The sequence below is a fragment of the Podarcis bocagei genome (genome assembly GCF_964188305.1).
Source record: "Podarcis bocagei genome assembly, chromosome: 2".
Taxonomy (NCBI): domain Eukaryota; kingdom Metazoa; phylum Chordata; class Lepidosauria; order Squamata; family Lacertidae; genus Podarcis; species Podarcis bocagei.
In genome coordinates, this window is record NC_138126.1 from 28,412,511 (window position 1) to 28,432,008 (window position 19,498).

Consider the following 19,498-nt stretch of genomic DNA (forward strand, 5'->3'; position numbering starts at 1 on the left):
CATTGCCATTCAAATGGTGTGTGCGCACCAGGTCATGTGATCAATGTTGAGGGCTGGAGCTTACCTACTTTTATTCAAGTTGGCACCTCTGCACTATACAGAATAAGGCAGGCATCCCCAAACTCGGCCCTCCAGGTGTTTTGGGACTACAGTTCCCATCATCCCTGACCACTGGTCCTGTTAGCTAGGGATAATGGGAGTTGTAGTCCCAAAACATCTGGAGGGACGAGTTTGGGGGTGCCTGGAATAAGGTATGCCAATCCATCAGAAATGTGTCGTTTCGCTTCATCCCCCCATGCTATTTTTAGTTTAGAAGTTACTTTTTCTATCAGCACTAAATGCCCGATTTTTTTATACCGTGTGGTCAATCTCACGGTCTCCAAGAAGGTCCCGTATGTATCGACTGGTCAGCTTGACATCGATACTAGGAAAGGTTCTAGAATAGATAATTAAATGGTCAGTCTGTGAGCACATAGGATACGATGCTGTGATTACTAAGACCCAGCATGGGTTTCTCAAAAACAAGCCATGCCAGAAGAATCTCATTCTGTAGAAATGTATCTCGATTTCAGTAAGGCTTTGGACAAAGTCCCCCATGATATTCTTGCAGGGAAGCTGGTAAAATGTAGGCTCAATAAGGCGTCTTAGTAGACCACAAGCTTAAATGAATCCACAGTGTGATGTAGAAGTAGAAAATAAGCTAACGCAGTTCTAGGCTGCATCAACAGTAGTGTTCAGATCAAGGGAGGTAACAGTCCCACTCTATTCTGCCATGGTCAGACCCCACCTGGAGTACTGTGTCCAGTTACGGGTGGCACAATTTAAGAAGTATATTGACAAGCTGGAATGTGTGGAGAGGTGGGCAAACAAGATGATCAAGAATCTGGAAAACAACTTTATGAGAAAGAGTTGAGGGAACTGGATATGTTTAGCCTGGAAAAGAGAAGAGATATGATAGGAAGAACCTTTTGATGGTAAGAGCTGTTCAACAGTGGAATGGGCTCCCTTGGAAGGTGGTGGACTCTCCTTCCTTGGAGGCTTATAAGCAGAGATTGGATGGCCATCTGTCATGTTTGTTTTAGTTTAGATTTCTGCATAGTTAGGGGTTAGACTAGATGACCCTCATGGTCCTTATCAAGTCTATAATTATGGCTTTAGGCACGATCCCTTTGAATGTAACCACTCATAAATTGTGGGCTTACTGTATATCAAAATATTGGAAACTAGAACAAACTTGATCAAATCATAGTTTCCCGTTACAAATAAAGCAAGCCTAAAAATCTTAGGATGTACTCTTAAATTCTCAGCAACTGTCTACCACTACCTGAGTAATATTCTTGCTTTACCAAGTACCTAACTTTAAATTATCAGTGGTTTTAGGGGTAGAGGGGAAGAATGATTTGATTAATAAAAGAAAACAGCCTAAGAATATACATCCTAACATGTTAGTAATAATTATTCATTATTAAGTAGCTAGGAATCATTAAAAAATATTTTAGAGGTAACGAACAATAAAGCAAGCCAGTTCTTCTGTGGCTTACAACTCTTTAGCTAGACAAGTGACAAAACTATTGATTTTGATGAGTTAGATAACGAAGCAAAGATAAGAATCAAGTAAGTGAATCCAGGATACTAGGAAGGAATACACACCTTTGGATATTTACCTTAAGATTTCATCTGGCCAGATGGAACAATTCCCTCCCCGCATCCTCCTCCCACCATGTGCTGCTCCAGGAGCTCTCCCAATTTCCAAGAGCCAATTCGGGACAAGGGGAGGAAAGCCCATTTGTGCAAGCGTAAGTCCTTGTGCAGGCCTTTCATGGACGGGGCTCATTAGGTGAATCCCACCCAAAAATATTTCCATCCCATATATAAACAAGTGGTCAGGGGATAACTTTTTGTTTTGCTTTTTATCCACCAGTTGAACAGATGGATTTCTGTCTCTGATCCGGAAGGCACATAACCGTTCCAAGCTGTTTCATGAAATCAGATACAACCCTTCTGCTCCTTAGTCCTGCAGTTGTCAAAGCATAAATTGTTCCTGATTAGGCACAGGAAGTTGCTCAGGACCACTTCCTCCAGTGTCCCTCCCATCCAACTTATCCTTGTGTTCTGAAAGGGCCAGAAGATGATGCCCAACTCCTCGAATCGGTTCAACATTTCTCTGCATGTCCTCACCTGCTCTCCCTGGTACTTTGTTTACTGAGGTTGTTGTTTCAAAAGCCTGAAGAAACATCACAGCCCCCAGCCCTCTATAGCCCCCTTTTCCTCTTCCTCCAAGCTATAAACAAAATGAAAGCATCACTAGCGAGGAAGCTTCTTTTTAGATACAGTTGTACCTTGAAAGTTGAATGGAATGGAATGGAATCCGTTCCAGAAGTCCATTTGATTTCCAAAACGTTCAAAAACCAAAGCGCAGCTTCTGATTGGCCGCAAGAAGCTCCTGCAGCCAATCAGAAGCTGCAGAAGCCCCGTCGGGACGTTCAGCTTCCAAAAGAACGTTTGCAAACCAGAACAACCACTTCCGGGTTTGCAGCATTCGGGAGCCAAAACGTACAAGTATTCGACAACCAAGGTACGACTGTATTGCTACAAAAGTGGCATTCCCTTTAAATAAACCAAAACTCAGTGGCCCATGTTTTCATTTGACTTCTTTATCTTGGCCCCATACAAATATATTTCAAAACAGAATGCTTTCCAATGGTACTGGCCATTCGGCCTGTTAATTGGTAATTGCTTTAAAACAGCACAAGCAATGTGCAGCTATTAAAACCTCTTCATAAAATCACCTGACAACCTGCAAACAAGAATCAATACTGACTGTTTGGTCTAGCCATGCATGACAATGCATCATTAATTTTTACAGGGAGGCTGCTAACGGTGCTGCAATGCCAACATTACTTTGCAAAATATATGTGTGCAGAGCCAGATACGAACATTAAGGTGATCATGATCTACTTAGTCACAGCGCTGGGAGCAAAGTTTGCACATAACCCTGATAACAGAGAAACGGCAGAGCACGTTCACCTGGGGGGGGGGGGTAAAGTTAGGGGGTGGGAGAAGAAAGTCAAGCATTTCAATGAGAAATGTCTTCGGGAGTGTAAGCTAGGTTAGAATAAAGCCAAAGAAATGTCCTCTAGTCTGTTACTTCTCAAAGTGCTCTGCTCTCATATGATGCTTGTGACCCACATATCTGCTTTGATGCTGCAGTTTTTCATTTGCTTTCCAAAAGCGATGCAAATTCTTGAGACCGAGCGAGGAAATGGTGAGGACGTAAGAAAAAGAGCAGCCAGTGCTGTAGGTCTGTACCGCACGAAGAACCAGAGGGAACAGGCAATTGAGGGTCAGAAGTAGTATTGGTGAAGGGAATTGGGGCAAGTAATGCACACTTTGATGATAGTTACAGATAGGTAGCCGTGTTGGTCTGCCATAGTCAAAATAAAAAAAATCCTTCCAGTAGCACCTTAAAGACCAACTAGGTTAGTTCTTGGTATGAGCTTTCGTGTGCATGCACACTTCTTCAGATACACAGGTCTGCTACAAGGTGTATCTGAAGAAGTGTGCATGCACACGAAAGCTCATACCAAGAACTAACCTAGTTGGTCTTTAAGGTGCTACTGGAAGGAATTTTTTTATTTTGACTTTGATGATAGTTTACTGTGTATCCCAAGTATAACTCACCCATGAATTTCCTGTACCAACTCAAGAGCCTGATCTTCATGGGCCTGCTTTGAAGGTCTGCTACAAGGTTTTGACCCTGAAACCACTTCTGCTTCAGTCTAACATGGTTTGTAAACAAGCTTTTCTGAGGCTAATCCCTAACCATGCAAAAATCAGCTCTTTACCCCAGGAATTGGAGCGTCTCAGTAGCCAAAGATCATTAGCCATATTTCAGGAGCTTGTTACTTTTGGTACCTTTTTTCAACACTTCATGGTTGCAAATGAAGACAGCAGAAATGATTATGGGAAATAAGAGAAGACTCACATGTCTGCATGATCACTGAAGTCCCATATAACAGAACCACCACTGCACAAACTCAAGTTTCACATATATCCCATTGTTCTTCCAAAGAACACAAAGCACTCGTGCAGCATTGAATACAATTCCTAGAGTCTATAGTGTGATTTCAATTTTTATAAACCTGATCTAACTAAAAGAGGCTCCTCCAGATGGCCTGTTTACTGCACATTCAACATTATATCCATGCACGAAGCTTATGTGAGGTTACACAATGACTCATCTATACTGAACACTTACAGGTAGTCCTATTTGCGGGGCGGTTATATAACAATGAGCTTCCATTCCGATTTGTTTGCATGGCTATATGTTTTCATGATAATCAATGGTTTATTCCTCATTTTTGGTGTATTTCCCTGTCACTTCCCTAACTACAAAAAGTTTTGGGTTTGTTGGTTTTTTAGGTGGAAGTGTTGTGCCAGAGCAACAGACTACTTTAATCCATTTTAATTGCGCAAACCTAAATTTTTGATATGCAACTGAATCTTTCCCACAAAATACTGAGTTGACCAAAGGATAACCCACCCATCTCTTGCACAATTGGCCACTTCCTATATGGTGGCTCTACATACATACATGCATAAATATATACATAATTTTATATGTATGTCCCCTTTCCACAGTTCAAACCATGCTCAAGGCAGCTTACAACATAAAAAATACATCACTACAACATAACGAAAGTAGTTATAAATAAATAAAACATTAAAAAAATACACAACCAAACAGTTTCCACATAAATCACAACAAAATCTAAAATAGATACAAAAAAAACAAGAGCAACAACCCCTGTCCCAACAAAAACCCCTAAACAATGCACCATCCCAAGAGCCTGTTCAGTAGCCTCGGCTTTTGTAGCTGGAGTCAGTCAGGGCCCTGCCCACCCAGGCCAGGTGGAAAAGGCAAGCAAGGCAGGGAGCGAGTCTTCCAGGACTCATAGCCAAGATGGTATTTCAGCTGTGAAAAAGAAATATGAGGCTACCGAGAAGGCTGATTGGGAAACTTAAGCTTTCCTTAAAAATGACTAAATACTGGAAGCAACCCATTTTATTTATCTTACTGTACGGTATATCTACAGCATTTAGCAGAAAAATTCCCAAGTGCCTGGCAGAATACAAAAAACCCCCCAAACAAACCCAGACTATGTAATGAATATGCAGAAGAGGATTTGGAAGACAGCAGATGACAAATGGAACACGAGTTTACAGCAACATAAAACAGCAAATCCTTTCATGTATATACAAGGTTATCACTTGCAAAGCGGCAGGGTAATCCTGCTTGAAGAGAAAGGTTGCAATAGATGACCCAGGTCATCCCCTACCCCGCCAACACCCCAATCCTATCTGCTGTGGGCCTTCTAGCAAGATATGTCCATAATTCCAGGTAAGAGCTTTCTTAGTGAACTCTGAAAGCTAAACAGTACATGAAGCAATTAACAGCACAATCCTATCCATTCAGAAGCTTGTGTTCAGTAGCGCTTACAACCAGGTAACTGTATATCGGATTTTAGCCAGCATTAACAAAAGCTGCAGTCCTCAGCTCTATTCACACTTCGCCATGCACTCACTCAGTTTCCAGGGCTGGGTTCTTAATCTGTGCTTAAACAACATTATCTAAAATGTATATGCATCCTGTATTTTGTTGTGATGCATTGTTTCATATCGATCGGGAGTCCTTAAGCCATTCCCAGTTTGTCTCCGGCCGAGGTCTGAACCCCTTTACAGAAGGTGAAGACATCTCTGCCCATGAACACCCACTGGTGTGTACACAAACAGAAACGAACCCGACACTAATGAAGTTGTGTTGATGTGGACAGCTAGAGGGGAAGGAGCTGTGAAATGTACCCCAAACCAACAACCCTTCACTGTGCTCTAAGGCGGTAATGTGAACACATTCCGACACACACTTTTATGCTTAAGGCCCACTGAACTTTATCTGGACTCAGCGTTTGAAGTGACCGTGCCTAGGTTCAGGCTGACAAAGAAGTTTGCTTTCACACTACAGCAAAGCAGGTTCCATTTGCAGAGGTATATAGTTCCTCGGATTTGCCCGCAGCTCTTTGGAATGGAAATCATTCTAGAACTAATGTGAAGCTCTGCTGTAAGTGGAAGCTGACACACTTTAAACAATGGAACAGTTCACAAAGGACGCCTGGATGTACGTTCTATAATAGTACAGCCTCATGCAACTGTCTGGTACCTCATCCCACATTGCAGCTGATGTTACTAAGCACAGACTCCAGGGCTTCAACATCCACATTTTCTTCCCATCTCCACCCCCTTGCTGTTTACAATCTTCCTGACAAGAAGTTACAGAGAATACCAAACGCTGCATACTACAGTGGTGCCTCGCAAGACGAAAAGAATCCGTTCTGTGATTCTCTTTGTCTAGCGGTTTTTTCGTCTTGCGGAGCAAGCCCATTGAAGGATTAGCGAATTAGTGCTATTAGCGGCTTTTAGCGGCTTTTAGCGGCTTATCTGCTGATCGGATCAGCTGATAAGCGGCTTAGCGGCTTAGAAAAAGAGGGGGTGGGGAAAAAACCAGCAGGAACTCGCAAGACATTGTCGTCTTGCGAAGCAAGCCCATAGGAAATTCGTTTTGCGAAGCACCTCCAAAACGGAAAACTCTTTCGTCTAGCGATTTTTCCGTCTTGCGAGGCATCCATCTTGCGGGGCACCACTGTACTTTGTAACATTTGGGTTGGCCTAATAAAGGTACAGTGGTACCTCGGGTTACATACGCTTCAGGTTACATGCACTTCAGGTTACAGACTCTGCTAACCCAGAAATAGTGCTTCAGGTTAAGAACTTTGCCTCAGGATGAGAACAGAAATCGTGCTCCGACGGCGCAGCAGCAGCAGGAGGCCCCATTAGCTAAGTGTTGCTTCAGGTTAAGAACAGTTTCAGGTTAAGTACGGAGCTCTGGAACGAATTAAGTACTTAACCCGAGGTCCCACTGTACTGCCCTAGTATGTATTGTATATTTTTTCCCACGGGCCAACGTACCTACCTTTGTGTTTTTAAACACATAGCGGCGGAGGAAGCCACTCAGGCGCCTGGGGCAGCGCGCCCTGGGGCGAGGGCAGGGTGAGCCACCCATAGGGGTGGGGCGAGGGCAGGGCGCACCATGGAGCCTCCGGAGTCTGCCTGCCTCCTCCCACTCACCTGCCCTACAGCTGGGGGGGAGGCAGTGGGTGGACCGTTTGGGCAGCATGGAGCCTGTGCGTGCCCAAGCCACTGTGTCTCTTCCAGGAGAGACATGTGGCTTGGGTGTGCTGCAGGCCCTGCGTTGAATGCCGCCCGGCATTTTGTCACCCCCCCCCCAGTGGTGACACCCAGGGCAGCCCACCCCCACCACACCTTCCTCCACCCCTACACACACACACACACACACACACACACACACACACACAACGTCTTACTTCCCACAGGCAACCAGACAAGTGGATAGCCACAAGCCTCTTCTACAACACAGAGAATATTTGTATTTAAAGCAGACATATTAAACTGAAACTAAGCTGGTTCTGCAAATGCTGTAATCTGTTTTCAGACCTTTGTAGCTTGCATAGCGTATTTATGATTTCCAGAAGGTGAATGGAGGTTGCTCAGGTTTGCAAGGTAAGGCAGATTTCCTCAGCGTTTCCCAAGATAAACATTGTGAGAAGTGATCACTGCATCTCATCACCACTTCTTAATTTGCCTAGGGCTGCAACCATGCATACATACTAGGTAGTAAGTCTCAATGAACTCTGTGTGTCTTACTTCTGAGTAAATATCCTCCAGATATCGTCATGCATATTTTACAACAGTAAAAACAAGGTAATAAATGATACAAAGTGCAGATCAACTTTCGCTGAGAGAACAAGATATTTGTATCCTTTTGTGATGACACACCAGAATCGGCACCACTTTTATATAAATTGATACAAATGGGCGATGAAAAAAAGTGATGCTTTTGTATGAAAAGTGCCTCATAATGTGCTTTAAAAGAAACTGTGAAAATATTTATCCAGATTTATTACTGACAGTCTCTGTAGCTTTTTCTATAATAGACTGCACTTCTAGGGGATATTTGTAGATTGATAGCAGAAAGTGGCAATAGATTGACAACTTCTCCCCCTATGTTAAGCCTAAGATTGCATATGAGAACAAATGCACATCACAACTAATTCAAGCAAGTTACAAACTCATAACTGGCTGATTCTTAAAGCAGAAACAACCCAGATTCAACAAGCCATTTTCCAGCTGTTTCCCCCATTTTTCATGCTTCATCCACCCTAGGTCCTTCATAAACCACAAGGGGATGTGCAGAAGGAAGAGGAAGGAGAACAGACCTGGAGGCATCTATATCGATTCCCCTACCAACTTGCTGTTCCATGGGTTAACAGAGCAGTCAAAGTCAGTGTGAACAACCTCCAGAGAATACTCCACCTAGCTTCAGTAATCTCCAAAACCACATGTGAGTGTGTGTGTATACTCAGTGCAAATAGCTCCTGCCTTTGAAGATTGCTCTCTGGAGGCCACAGTGGAATACCTGAGTGAAACAGAAAAGTCTGCAGTTGAGAGTCAACTGCTAACAGATGCTTATTATCTCATGAAGTTTTGTAAGGCAGAGATATCCAGGAAAGACGTCCCAGTGTTTCTAATTCTGTATAATGAAATGTTAGCAACATTGATTCACAATGAAGCTAGGAATATAAAGTACAAGAGCAGGGTAAAAAATGGTAAAAATAGCATCGTATGCAAATGACACATCGCTGCCATACATATGCAATGCTATAAATAAACTGGACCTCTGAATGATAAAAGCATAGCCAGGATTTCAGATAACACAATAAATAGATCTAGAAGAGAACTTTATACAGATTAGTGTAGTGAGAATTCAACAAGCATAAGAAAGAGTTCTTGCTTTCATTAACAAGTTATCTGTAAGACATTCGGAATTATACTTGAGGCTTCCTTCTGGTATATCCTGTTCCACTTTCTCAACATTATACAGAACTCTGCTGTCATAATCATTCACCTCTTGCACACAGCAAGGGACACAATCCTTCAATTCCTTACATTGCCATTGTCCCAGGCTTTCCCAATCAAGCACCAGCTTGCCTCCGTAGCCTTGTCCTATCCTATTTCTTTGCCCTTTCCCCAAGGCCTTCCCTCCTCCATGGTGAACTGACGCCTCCATCTTCACCACCTTCAGCCACCAAAATGTCTCCTGTTCCCGTTAAAGGCTCCGCCCATATATTCTGTTACAAATTCCAAACTCCTTCTTAGAGCATCTGTGGGACAGTATTGCCCCTCTCCTACTGCAAAGCACTCCCCAAACAATTTTTCCACGAAGCAGTTGGCTCAATCCCATTAATCCTCATTTGTAAGGAAGATGAAATTTGTCTTACTGCATTCATAGTACTTGCATTTGTGCCTTTACTCGCCTCTTCTATTCCACTCCTTGCTGCTTTTGCCGCTTGTTCCTGGTGTCCATCTTTTTGAGCAACTTAAGAAAGCTCTTGGACTTCAGACATGACATGTCACTTTCTTCAATATCAAAAACAATATTGTAGAAAAAAACAACACACCCAAAAGCCTCATTTATCATTACTGAAAGAATAATTCAGAGTAGACCTATTGACCTATTACTAGGCATGCCTAACATAGATTCACCAATTTCAATGCATCTACTCTAAGCAGAACTTAGTTGGACACAACCCACAGTACAGTGGTACCTCAGGTTAAGTACTTAATTCGTTCCGGAGGTCCGTACTTAACCTGAAACTGTTCTTAACCTGAAGCACCACTTTAGCTAATGGGGCCTCCCACTGCTGCCACGTCACCAGAGCACGATTTCTGTTCTCATCCTGAAGCAAAGTTCTTAACCTGAAGCAATATTTCTGGGTTAGCGGGGTATGTAACCTGAATCGTATGTGGCCTGAAGTGTATGTAACCTGAGGTACTACTGTATGAACAAGGCCAGCCCAGGACATTTTGCCACATGAAGTGAAACAGAAAATGCCGGGGGGGGGGGTCCTCTGCTCCCACCGTCACTGCCTGAGGTGACTAGAGGTGGCCTAGGGAAGCCCCAGAGCACTGAACGTGGTAGGGGAGGGGAGAAAGAGGCAGGAGAAGAACAGGGGGCAGCAGCATGGTTGAGGCGGCAGCGGGCAACAAACACAGAAGGCGAGGAGTGGTGAACTCCTGGGCCCCCCATATCTACAGTCCCTCACTGAGCCACATGGGTGGGACAGCCCTGGGCATGAGGTGTGAACTACATCACAGAAAAGACCTAAAGGATTCCCATTTGTTATTAAATTTACATGTTTTTAGATACCTTTAAATGTTTTGAATTATGGCAGGTTATAAATTTAATAAATACCTATCAATAACTGATCAGTTGTGTATACCATATAGGAAAAAAATGTGGGGGAAGGATAACAGTAGGCCAGTAGAGGATTGGATACACTGAGGAATTACGTAACAACTGGATGGTAAATCATTATCTCCAGATATACATTTCTTCAACAGTCAATATAAACTAATAATGCACTGGTATCTAACTCCCTAGAAGTTAAAAAAAAAGATGTATGGATCACAACAGCGGAAGTGTTGAAGATATAATGGAATACAAAGGGGTTTTCATCCATATCTGATGAACTTGTCTTGCAGTAAAATATATTTTGCTTGGAAGAATGAAGTAAAACTATAGCAGTGATGCTGTACAAATTTCATATGAGAATAACCCCGCCCCCCAGCCCATCAAGCACTGGTGGCCCACTGGAGAAAGTCTTCAGGAGGGATTGCTCTAACTGCCACAGCAGTTCAAAAATTCAAAATTCACTTCCTAGATAGATCCTCAGGAGCTGCACCTGTAAATTTCAACTTAAGGTGTAAATTCCACCTTAGTCCAAACATCTGTTTCCTCAAGTTATTTTCCTAATGGCGACCCCCAATTTTAAGTGTTCAGTTTCACTGCATTGTCATGAACATACTTGCCTGAAGTGTGCTGTGGCAGTGAAAGGGGATAATAGTAATTATTAAGCAACAGAAGGTTGCTTGATCAGTCTCTGAGGCATCCACAGTTCAGATCACTTCACCTCCAGAAAAATGTGGCGGACAAAAGATCAATGAAAATGGTGAGGTAGATACATTATCTTCCTTATAAAGAAAAGCTGAACCAGCTTAAATAAAAACCAGCTTTCTTGGGAGATAGGGAAGAAGTGTCAGGATAGCAAAAAATAATATTACCAACCCCCAACCCCCCCCCCAAAAAAAAGTGTAATTGGGGTGGGAGGAGACAATTTAAGAAAGAATTTTTTCATTTCCTTTCAAAATATAAAAACCCTGTTGATTGACTGATTGACTACTAAGGTCCCAAGATGGGTGACAACATTAAAAACAATTTAGAACAACTTGTCGTCCCTTGACAATTGTGCGTAAATGGATTTGAGACCAAGGAATTTCTCAGAACACACAATTAATCTATGGAACGAATAGCCACATGAACTTTGTGGTGGGTACTAGTTTAAAATGCTTGTTTAAAATAATCAGATGAAACACAGAGAACACATCTGTTAGGGGCTGCTAGCTGGGGCAGCCAGAGTCGCATTAACTATGTTTTAGAGACAGCAAGCCTCTGATTACCAGATGTTAAGTACTAACAACAGGGATGGCCATCAATATCAAGCCCAGCTTGTGACTCTCCTTGTGACATATGGCGGCCAAATTTAAGGAAACGGGAATGCTCAGCTAGATAAACTCTTGGGCAATCCCTGTGCTCTTAAGCTGCAGCTCCACGCAGAAACATGAAATCAAGAGAGGCAGGGTTGAAAGCTATCATAAACGTGCAAATACATATAATCAGTAACTATCTAAAATGCTTTCAAAGCATACTTTTCATTTCCACAGTAATATAAATGAAACACTAGCTATGTGACAACATAATTAGCTGTGTCAATAAAGTCAGTGAAACTGGCAAGATTACTTTCCAAATTCTGGAAAATAAGAGCTCTTGAGATTTATGCATGTTAATTCTTACACACTGCCACAAGAATACAACCCATTTGTCTCTGAATGTCTACATTCAATTAGATGCACTTGACAGATGTTTGCTCCTTAACCAGTGATTCATTTAGAAATTTGTAACCATTTCTAGGGTCTACAGTTCTCCAGAACTGCTGTCTATTCATTTAGGACTTGCATAAGATTTAAACAAATTAAAATTACCATTACCATTTTTTAAGAAAGTTGATTAAGTAATTTAATTAAATCTAATTACTTTTGAATCTCCATTCAACACAATATCAAAGTTTAATGTGGAGTAAAAATCATAATATTCCACAGGGTATTCCCCTGGCCAACTGTCATTTCTTATCTGCTGGAGAAAAAATATACTGGTCAAACTGGGCCAAGTCAAACCAACTACAACTCAGTACTTCATATTGAAGGGCCACTTAAAACTTATGTACAGTATTTCCCATACAGAAGGGTTTTTTTGTATAGGAAAAACATCAAAACCTTGAACAAATTTTGATGTGCAGTGATCACTCTTATGTCTATTTTGCTGCATGTACATGCATTGAAGGGGCGAACTGACAAGTTAATTACATTTAGCTTTCATGAGCACTCCGTATCTCCCATTCAGTGTTGTTGTTTTTTTAAGGAGAAAAGGTAATTTAGATGTTCTGTCTCTTTACAGTGCACAGAATGTAACTTTAAAATTAGGAGTACCATTCAGCTGTCATTCAAAGAAGATTTAAAGGTGCTCTGAATATCTTAAAATGCATTGGAGAGGAATATGAAAAGCAGGTTATGCAATCAAGGAAACTAGTATCTGCTGGACATTGCAGACATCTTGCCCTGGGGGAGGAAAAAGGTGAAATGCGTAATGCAATTTTTCCATTAAACATTTCAGTGATTCAATTGAAACTTAAATGGCCAACATCCTACCACATATTTCAGAATGTCTTATTTAAATCACCAACATCAAATATTTGAAAATGACTTACTAGGAGATCTGCCTGGAGGTAGGACATATTGTTAGCAATTATTCTTCCACCTGAACTTTATAAATGCGTGCTTCGGAATGTTATGTTTCAAATTAATTGTACTGCTCTCTTTGTAACTAATTGTAATACATCCTAACTGTATCCCCAGAATGAGTGTTGCATACATCTAGTAATTTAATGTGTTATTTAAAACAAGTCACACCAAGGTCAGAATCATATATATATATATATATATATATATATATATATATATATATATATATAACATTTGCCTAATGATACTGTTAATTTACCGAGGAAGGAGAATCAACACTGTACACAGAACGAGGGAAAACTATTGCAAAATATGACCTAGCACTGCCAAAATGTGTCAGAATTGTCATTCAGTTTTTGGCACTTACTCCCTCCAGATTTCTGGCTATTTGTCCCTGTGCAATTCTCATTTAAGAAGTGTATGTAAACAAATAAAACAGTAGGTAGCAAAGCTACTCTATAGATTTTTTAATGTTATAATCTGAACATCTTATTCTAGAATATACATCTGGGCCACTTTTGCACATTACACTACAATAAACCATAGCTTAGCACAAACACAGTGGCTCTGGAGTATGTTCTCGGCTACAGATCTTGGTTAAGAAGGAGAGATCTTAAACATGATCCAAGCTTCAGACAACACACTAAGCCAAACCTTGGCTTAACTACCATCCCACACTGAGATGAAATGCCCAGGAAAAAGCAAAGCAGGCACATGCTCTTCTATGGGAGCCGGCACACTTTTGCAGTTGCAAAATTTTGGCTTACCACGATGTGTGAACCAGGCCATAATGTCAGTGAATCTGAGTGGAAGGTTTAAAATGATCTAACTCAGTGATTCTTAACTAAGGCCATAAGCTCCCCCAGGTAGTGACCTATAAATTTGAGGGGAGCATTCAAGGGAGAACAAATGGAAGACATCAAGACTTTGAGGCAGTCCCTTGAAATGGCTTCTGGCAGCTAGCAGAAGAGAATTAAACCTCCTTTAGGATGAAATCTCATATCCTAGTTGCACATGGTGAAGAGGAATTAAACAAGATTGCTCCCTTCCTGCTAGGGGCTAAAGACCAAAACAAACAAAAATAATCCATCAATTTACAATGATACTAAGTATGGAAAAAGGAGAAACAAGTTATCAGAAAAATGCCAATCAAGCTCAAATAAAGACTGGCTCCTTTTTAAGAATGGAAGAGCCTGCTGGATCAGACCAAAAGCTTATCGAGACACAAATCCTGTTCTCACAGTGGTCACCTAAATGCCTGTGGAAAACCCGCAAACAGGACCTGACACTCTCCCATCCTGTGGTTTCCAGCAACTGGTTTTTCCCTTCTCTGCATACAGGGTGCAAGAAAATACCACCTCATTATTTCCTATTTCCTTACCTCTGCCATCTCTGCATTCCATTGGCCAAGATGAATTACAGGACCATCTAGAATCATAGAATCATAGAGTTGGAAGAGACCACAAGGGCCATCGAGTCCAACCCCCTGCCAAGCAGGAAACACCATCAGAGCACTCCTGACATATGGTTGTCAAGCCTCTGCTTAAAGACCTCCAGAGAAGGAGACTCCACCACACTCCTTGGCAGCAAATTCCACTGTCGAACAGCTCTTACTGTCAGGAAGTTCTTCCTAATGTTTAGGTGGAATCTTCTTTCTTGTAGTTTGGGTCCATTGCTCCGTGTCCGCTTCTCTGGAGCAGCAGAAAACAACCTTTCTCCCTCCTCTATGTGACATCCTTTTATATATTTGAACATGGCTATCATATCACCCTCCTCTTCTCCAGGCTAAACATGCCCAGCTCCCTTAGCCGTTCCTCATAAGGCATCGTTTCCAGGCCTTTGACCATTTTGGTTGCCCTCCTCTGGACACGTTCCAGTTTGTCAGTGTCCTTCTTGAATTGTGGTGCCCAGAACTGGACACAGTACTCCAGGTGAGGTCTGACCAGAGCAGAATACAGTGGCACTATTACTTCCCTTGATCTAGATGCTATACTCCTATTGATGCAGCCCAGAATTGCATTGGCTATCTATTTAGGCTTACTTGGGGCAGCGGGGGCAGAGAGGGGATTCAGTGATGATGTCATGTATTTTTGGTGGGTGGCAGTAGATTAAAGGCTAAGAACCACTGCTCCAACTTAACCCCTCGTGTTGTCACCAATTACAAATTAACCCTATCAAGAAGACTATACAGTTCAACAACCGTTGCGCAGCAACAACAAAGTGACTCAACTTTGGAGGTGTACGCACAGTCCAAAGCACATAATAGTGGTTTGACTGGTTGAGACAGAGATGGGGAACTTGGTAAAAATCAATATAGAACCATTTTGTGCGCACACACACAAAAGTATGCACACACACAAACATAATTAGCTACTATGTTATATGATTCCATTTATATTATTTCTATACTGTATCCCATTATACATTTATACCCCACCTGCTAACACAGGCACAGGCAAACTCCAGCCCTCCAGATGTTTGGGACTACAATTCCCATTATCCCTGACCACTGGTCCTGTTATCTAGGGATGATGGGAACTGTAGTCCCAAACATCTGGAGGGCTGGAGTTTGCCTATGCCTGTGCTAACTCAAGGCAATTACAATGGCTTGGATCCTAATTTCTAACGAGCAGAAGTCAGCTCATGGAATATATCTGCAAGTGGCAATGGGGATGGGAATTTTTGCCACTTCCTTATTTCCCATACAGTCCTTGTGCCCTCTGGAAATCTGATCCAGAGAATTGGGGGACCCGCACCAGCAACATGGCTGCTAGAAGCTGTCGGAGCAGGGGACAGGAATATGTGGAAACTGTCTCCTTTTAAGCATGCAACGAAAGAATGACCCACAGTCTTGAGTATTTCTCAAAAAACCGGTATCTGCACTGTGTGGATCAATATATATCTACAAAAGCTGCCTCTGCCCCCTCCATGAAAATTACCTCCTCCTCCCATTCCAAGCCAATTTTGGTTTGGAGAAGCCAACGCATCTTTGATGCACTGTCTTCCCTCCTTGCCGAAGCCCACTCCTGGGCATCTGTCTCTTTGTCTAATTTGCAGCATGACAGCTAAGAAAGTGACAAAGATAGAACAATCAGATCTGAGCACAACAGCGCAGGATGTGACAAATAAGAAAAATAGGAAGGTAGAAAATGCAACTGTCTCTATACTAATAATGCGAGACCCAAATGGAAGGAAGAATGGGGAATGAAAATAACTTCCGAGCAATGGGTCACAATGAACCTCCACCTCCCCTCCTCATGTCAAACACCGGAGGGGACAAACGCACCCTCATGCCAATATAAGGAATATTCCTTGCAACTGAGAACAGCACGCAGGCACTGGCCCTCAGCCAGTCACAGCAGGGACCTTATAGCTGAAGGGAGGCAGGAAAACTGCTGTGAAAGCTGAGGAACATGTGCTCTGAACTCAATTGCAAACCCCCCCAAAAATAATAATTTTGAAGGCAAGGGAGCAATAGTTGGGACCAGAGGAGCAGAGAGAGGCAAGTGCCCTCCAAGACAAGTAGCTCACTCTGCCTCACCCCCCATTGTTGGACCCTTCTCATTACTTAGAAGGAAAGGCACATTTCATATACAAAGTATAAGCATTAGCATACACTAGAAATTCAAAATATCTGAAGCATGATTACTTGAAAGTCAATAGGGATTACTGACAAGAAAATATATTCAGGATGGGAGAGTTAAAGTAATGTATGCCATTATTTCTGTTTCAGAAATCCACCATGTGGGACACAACTCACCTCACTCCCTGAAATGCATTTTGCCCGTTCTATGCACACCTCAAAAAAAAAAAAAATTCAGGTGTGGATCACAGTTGCCCTTCATCACCAAAAGGTGGGAAGCAAATTAATTTATCTAAGAGGATGGTTTCCTTTTGGTAGCAAGCACTAAATTCAGGGACTTGGTTTTTCTATATATTTTACGTTCAGTATTGTTGCACAGTTGTAGCATCAAAATCCATTTCCAAAGCAAGTGCAATCTAAAGACGTGAGGATTCGGAATCAAATCATGTTTTTATGAGCAGCTGAGTGCACCTGCAGTCATCTGATTAGAGGCCTAGCAGCTACCAGCAAGCAGGTGAGGCATGGACTTCCTTCATATAGATTAACTATACTTAACATGTACATATAGATTAACTATATACTGTATTTGCAAATCACACTACTGTACTAAACACCTTGCATGACCAGAACTTGGTGATCTCTAATTGAGCAAAAACCCGGAAGGTGCAACCATGTGTGTTTTAAACCAGGACAACTGAAAAACAGGAGGCGCTGCTGTTGTTTCAGGGAAGAATTGGGGCAGTCTGTAGAATAAGTAAAATGAGCAGGCTTTTGAAGAGCCACACTCCCAAGGGAAGGGAAGGGGGCCCAAAACTTTAAAAGTGGCAGGTGTCATTTACCATGTCGGGAGGGGGGGGGCAAGTATAGCCACGAGACCACATTCTTCATCATCGTTGTTGTTGTTGTTGTTGTTTTAGACAACCAGTCTTTAGACACAGAATGATCAAACCGCGGTAGGCAACCTTTGCAAAGGAAAAAGGGAGAGCTCGGTACTGGAGAGGGGGCGTTATTTATTGCTGGTAAATTAATCCAGAGTGGAAATATATAAAGCTATTGGTGCAGATTTTCACAGATCCCAGTTCAGGATCATTATGCACCACTCCCCTCCCAGGGAATAACAAATTGCTAAACTAAGGATGCCATCGCACTTGGGGGGTAAGTGCCGCCGAACCCAGCAAGGCTTACTTCCGAGTAACCCTGCAAGGGCGGTGAGGAAAGCATCCGTTCTGTTAACCCTGCTGGTGCATATACTATACAGTATTGGAAGCTCGCTCGCTCGCTTGCAATGGCCAGCTGCCCCTCCACCAGCCCTCCCATCTCTCCCGAATATCCCCGCAGACCCAGAGGGCGAGCTCCTGCGGGCGACATATAGGACCCACCCCCTTCTCTCTCCGCCCCGGTTCTCCACAAGGCGCGATTGATGGGAGGGGGGCGGCTAGAGAGTAGAGAGAGAGGACGGCAAACAAAATGGAGACTTACGCTCACGCTCTGGCAGCTTATTGCGCGTGCGCCATGGAAACGTCAGGCGGGGGCTGGCAAAGAGACAGCGGCGGTTCGCGTTTTGGGCAGCGCAGGCGCACTCACGCTAGAAGAGGACCAGGGAAAAAACCAAAAAACGACCGTCGACCCTTTCTTGCTGCTTCGGCAATGCGCGTGCGCAAAAGCTTGCGCGCGTTTTTGCCTGCTGCCTCCTTGGTCCGTCCCCAAGTGAGAACCGTGATTGATTGATTGATTGTATCTGAAGAAGTGTGCATGCACACGAAAGCTTATACCAAGAACAAACTTAGTTGGTCTCTGAGGTGTTACTGGACTCTCTCTCTCTCTCTCTCTCTATATATATATATAGATTGAAGAGTGATTTCCCCTCCTTTCTGTTGGTGGTGAACATGATATCATTATAAATAACATTTTTTATTATTTTTACATTTATATCCCGCCTTTCCCCAAGGAGCTCAAGGTGGTATACATACTTCTCCTTCCTCCGTTTTATTCTCACAACAACCCTGTGAGGTTGGTTAGGCGGAGAGACTGACTAGCCCAAGGTCAGCCAGGGAGCTTCATGGTCAAGTTAGGAAAAGGAGCCCGATTCCCCAAGTCTTAGTATAGCACTCAATAACTGCTATGCAACACTGCCTCTCCAGTGGATGTATTACAAATGGAGATTGATGACTCCATTGTTTGCAGAAGATACTTCCTGGTTATTGTTCACATGCACAGACACACACATATCACACATACATAAATGTGTGAACAATACACACACAAACACTTCATGGGGTGGAAGTGACAGCAGTCTATGAAGATAATACAACTGAAATGTCCGTCATTGTAGCTGTGATTGGACAGCAGCCTGTACCTTCCCCTTACCTAGAAAATGCAAATCCAAAGACAGAAGTTTGTATAAATGATATATGTTATTACATAGTACATTTTTAAACATTGTTCTGTCATTCAAAGGCACATACAGTCCCTTGGCATTATCCACAAGGGAGGGCATGGTTGGGAGACTTTTACAATGGTCCCTGCAATGTAGTCCAGTGCTATTTTCCATGGGGAAGAAGGTGGTGTGGAGAAGCGAATAGGGAGCAAAGCTGTTAGAGAGCAGTGTTAACAACACTAGTGTATTCCAATAGGGAAGGTAGAATAGGAGTGATTATTTGTGTGAGAGAGAGGCCTGTGAGGTCTCTTCAGTTATGGTACTCAAAAAAACAAAAACAAAACATTGGCTCAGAATTCTTTAATTCTAAGCATTTCTTTTTATTTTTGCACCTTGCTTCTGCTGGTAAATCTCAGGCTTTGGGTAGAAACAAAGTGGATTCCACAAGCCTGAAGCCTTTCTTCCCTGGTCTGTAGCTTACTTCTGAG

At 42.6% G+C, this 19,498-nt stretch overlaps 1 protein-coding gene across 6 annotated transcripts in view; it reads right to left on the reverse strand.

The window, feature by feature from the left end:
• FHIT (fragile histidine triad diadenosine triphosphatase) overlaps positions 1-18,244 on the reverse strand; it is a 1,070,670-nt gene extending 1,052,426 nt beyond the window's left edge. For 2 of the 6 annotated variants that reach the window (XM_081184394.1, XM_081184392.1), the window contains exons 1-2: positions 18,113-18,241; positions 358-436 (exon numbers count right to left, since the gene is read on the reverse strand). The gene's annotated coding sequence lies outside the window, so the exon portion shown is untranslated. Of the gene's footprint in view, positions 1-357; positions 437-18,112 lie in introns of all 6 variants that reach the window. The other 4 variants (XM_081184398.1, XM_081184395.1, XM_081184391.1 and 1 more) reach the window with 4 other exon arrangements.
• Positions 18,245-19,498: the final 1,254 nt, after the last annotated feature.